The sequence below is a fragment of the Rhagoletis pomonella genome, unplaced genomic scaffold, assembly GCF_013731165.1.
Source record: "Rhagoletis pomonella isolate Grant_MI unplaced genomic scaffold, Rhpom_1.0 Rhpom_scaffold_00005, whole genome shotgun sequence".
In the NCBI taxonomy this organism is placed as follows: domain Eukaryota; kingdom Metazoa; phylum Arthropoda; class Insecta; order Diptera; family Tephritidae; genus Rhagoletis; species Rhagoletis pomonella.
In genome coordinates, this window is record NW_023458559.1 from 62914833 (window position 1) to 62916643 (window position 1811).

The window sequence follows — 1811 nt, forward strand, 5'->3', positions numbered from 1 at the left end:
TGAATAAGTGTAGTTTTATTAAGTTAAATATGTAAACTATGACGACGATACTGATGGTTGATGAGGCAGATGCAGATGACGATGGAAAAAATCATAATTTAACAAAAAAGAAAAAATTAAAAATAGGAAGTATGATGTTAGAAAAAAGCTCATTAAAAAGTGAGTGCAAGCGTTTTAAACGATGACGAATGTGGGAGTGGAAAGGGGAGTTTCGAAAATTATTGAAGTTAAATATTTATGTTAATTTTCACAGCGAGCATCCTCCTCTTCCTGATGGCAGCTGCTCAATTTTTTCGCACATACATACTACACGTATAGAAGGTCCCAATAGCAGGAGGATCTGGAAGTTGTTGCGCAAAGCATTCTCAAAACATTGCTTGTTTAAATTTTTACCCACTGACCTTTTCTTAATTTATTTCTTTATTCCCCAGCTGAACTATGAAAAACCCAGCCACATCATTTTGCTTTTACATAAATTCTTAGTAATTGTTATTCAAAATTTACTTGACTTGGAGGGTACTCCTAAGCTCTTTAATAAATTTTTGATAAAGGACTCACATTTTGTCTCATTCAGAGAAATTTCGGGCCAATGAAGAATGCATGGAAGAGCAATTAAAATTTACAATTCGATTAATGTATCAAATGCTTCAGATGGCCTATTTAAGTAGAGATTGATGATTAACTTCAAAAATTCATTTTCAGATTATACATTTAATCTGCAAATATTGGCTATTTAAATATGAGATATGCAACCCTGCGTTTGTGCCAAACAACCCAGATTAAAAAAATAAGTTGTTTTATCAATCTTGCCAAAGGACAAGCTGTTCACTACAAAATGTAAGCAAACAAACAAATGCAACAACTATTTCAAGGAGCAAGCAACAGTGTTGCCACTTATTTGGCATATTTAAATAAAGTTGATCAGAAACCCAACGAAAGTTAAATGGCATTTAAATAACAATCCAAAATTATACTTAAGTGCCGTTTAAATATTTATTGGAAATTTACCCTTAATAAAGTTTATACCTAGTATGTAGAAAGAGAAAATATTTTCAATTAATTTTTTTATATTTTTTTTGCAGGAATTTCAAAAGAGTACCGCAATATCCCCAAACACAAAATCCTAAAACCCAAAATCCCCAAACACAAAATCCCCATTTTCTGTGTCATACACCGTGCCCTAACCGCTCAAAAGGCGTAAGCGACAATATGTTCGATTTTCTGTTTTTGACCGAAATCGATTATTTACCATATTATTTATATGCACCAGCTGCCAAAGTTTCAAAGTCCTACGAAGTACCGTTACAAAGTTATAGCGAAAGCAAATTTGGCTTAATGCTCAAGAATCGTCAGAAGGTATGGCTGTTATCTTGTATGAAACGAAGCAACGTTAAAAGAAAAATAGTAGAAAAGGCGCATCAGTTATTATTACGTTATAAATTACGATAACACACAAGTATTAAAGTGTGCCAACAGTTTTTGCTTAAAACACTAAACATAACACAGAAAGTATTACGGTCTGTGAAAGATAAGACGTGTATTGTATCCGATAAGAAAAAAGTGGTTTCTTGCCATAATAGCAGTTCCAACAAACTGTACCTTCCAGAGCAATTTTGCTACGTATCAACATTATGCACATGCTATAGCGAACACTTAAATAGCATGAATAAGCAAACATATCAGTTATCCCTCCAGATGTTTCGACCAATCTTTCAAAGAAATTTCCGTATAGGTTTTCATAAGCCTAAGAAAGATAAGATAAGATTTCGTATGATTTCTTTAATCTTATGTTGGAGAAGATAATAAGAGCC